The sequence below is a fragment of the Elephantulus edwardii genome, unplaced genomic scaffold (assembly GCF_000299155.1).
Source record: "Elephantulus edwardii isolate Elephantulus edwardi_28Jun2011 unplaced genomic scaffold, EleEdw1.0 scaffold00081, whole genome shotgun sequence".
In the NCBI taxonomy this organism is placed as follows: Eukaryota; Metazoa; Chordata; class Mammalia; order Macroscelidea; family Macroscelididae; genus Elephantulus; species Elephantulus edwardii.
Genome location: NW_006399831.1, coordinates 11,668,285 through 11,670,774, shown reverse-complemented (window position 1 = coordinate 11,670,774; position 2,490 = coordinate 11,668,285).

The following is a 2,490-nucleotide window of genomic DNA, read 5'->3' as shown; positions in this document are numbered from 1 at the left end:
AGAAGAAGAAAAGACCAAGATGGATGTCAGATGAGACTCTGAATATTGCATTAGAGCAGCAAGAAGTCAAAGCTAAAGGAAGAAAACCAAGAAATCAGAGAGATGAACAGAAAATTTCAAAAGGCAGTGCAGGATGACAAATCAAGATATTATAAAGAAATGTGCAGAGAGATGGAATCAGAAAATCAAAAGTGCCGAACTTTGTCAGCATTTCTTAAGCTAAAGTAGTTGAAAGACAAACTCAAGCCACTAGTGGCAATACTCAAGGGTAATCTGGATAGAATGTTAAATGGTTCAGGAAGCATTAAAAGAAGATGGAAGGAATACACAGAGTTACTCTACCAGAAGGCATTACCTGACACTGAAGAATTTCATGAAATAACGTATGAGCAGGAGCCTGTGGTGATGAAGGATGAAATTCAAGTTGCTCTGAAGGAATTGGCAAAAAAACAAGTCTCCAGGAGTTGACGGCATACCAATTGACATATTTCAACAAACAGACGATGCCCTGGATGTGTTCACTAAGGTGTGCCAAGAAACCTGGAGGACATCAACCTGGCCAACTGCCTGGAAAATATAGATATTTGTTCCCATTCCAAAGAAAGGTGACCCAGCAGAGTGTGGAAATTATCTAACAGTATCATTAATATCACATGCAAGCAAGATTCTACTGAAAAATATCTAAAAACGATTGGAGCAATATGTCTACAGAGAACTGCCAGATGTCCAAGCTGGATTTAGAAGAGGTCATGTTATTACGGATTTTATAGCTACTGTTAGATGGATCTTAGTAGAAAGCAGAGAATACCAGAGGAATGCCTATCTGTATGTCATTGACTTTGTGAAGGCTTTTGGCTGTGCGGATCACAAGCAGCTGACTCTGAGAAGAATGAGAATCCCAGAACATTTGATTGTGCTTATGTGAAACCTGTAGTTGGACCAAGAGGCAGTCGTCAGAACAGAGCAAGGAGACACTGCATGGTTCAAAATTAAGAAGGGGGTCCATCAGTCATGTATTTTGTCTCCAGACCTTTTCAATCTGTATGTAGAAGAGATCATTCGAGATACTGGTCTGTATGAGGAGGAATGTGGCATCAAGATTGGTGGAAGAGTCATCAACAACCTGCTTTATGCAGATAACACAGCCCTGCTTTCTAAAACTGAGGAGGACCTGAAGCACATGTTGCAGAAGATCAAGACTGCAGCCTTCAATATGAATTGAAGCTCAAAATCAAGAAAACAAATATTCTCACCACTGGGCCAATTGGCAGCATCATTATGGCTGGTGAAGAGATTGAGATAGTTAACAGCTTCAATTTGCTTGGCTCCACAGTCTACTTTTTTGATACCAGCAGCCAGGAAATCAAGAGATGAATTGCATTGGGAAGGTCAGCTGTCAGGGACCTCTCCAAGGTACTGAAAAGCAACAACATCAAGTTGGAGACTAAGGTGCACCTGATCTGGACTATAGTCTTCACAATTACGTGCTATGCATCAGAGAGTTGTACAGTGACTAGGGATGATATAAAGAGAATTGATGCCTTTGAGCTGTGGTGTTGGAGAAGAGTGTTGAATATACCATGGACTGCTAGGAGAACAAACAAGTTTGACCTGGAGAGGGTGAAGCCAGAATGCTCCTTGGAGTCAAAGATTCTGAGCTTCGTCTGACTACTTTGGGCATGTTGCAAGGAGGGACTGATCTTTGGAGAGGGACATCATGTTTGAGAGAGTGGAGGGATGGTACAGGAGAGGAAGACCCGTGATGAGGTTGACCAATTCTGTGATTTGGGTGGTGGGAGTGAGCAGGTTAGAGACCATGAGGTTGGCACAGGAGAGAGCAATGTTTAGGGCTCTTGTACATAGGGTTGCTATGAGTCACAAGGGACTTGATGGCACATAACAACAACATGGTACAGGATAAAACAAGGTTCAGATCTGTTGTTCATGGTTGCTATGAGTGGTATTTGACTTGAAACCACCTAACAAAAGTAACATAGTAAAAAAAAATGAGTACTGGTAAGATGGCATTATACTGCTTCCTATTGGTGTTTTGGATCCACTAGTGCTTCATGAGATAATAACGAAGAGGCATCTTTCAAACGTAAACAGGAAAAACCGGCGGGAAGAGGTGTTGGGGACAGGGAGAACGTGCTCCTGGGCGGAAGGGAAGCCTGGAAGCGGTGCACAGGGGGAAGTCACCTCAGATAATAATGAAGAGACATCTTTCAAAGGTACACAGGAAAAACAGGTGGGCCCTTGGGCCTGCAGCCCTTGGGCTAGAAAGGAAAGCATAATCTACACAGGAGTTATACAGGACACCTTACCTTCCCTTGGAGACAGTACAACTAAACTTAAGAGACACTGGTCAAAAGAAAAAAAATGTCAGCAGTTGACGCGTTTGGAATCACAGAAGCCAAGAAAGCTAAGATACAAGCTGTCAGATCATGGGTTGGACAATGGAAGAAATTTTCTGAAGGGACTTGGCAGATG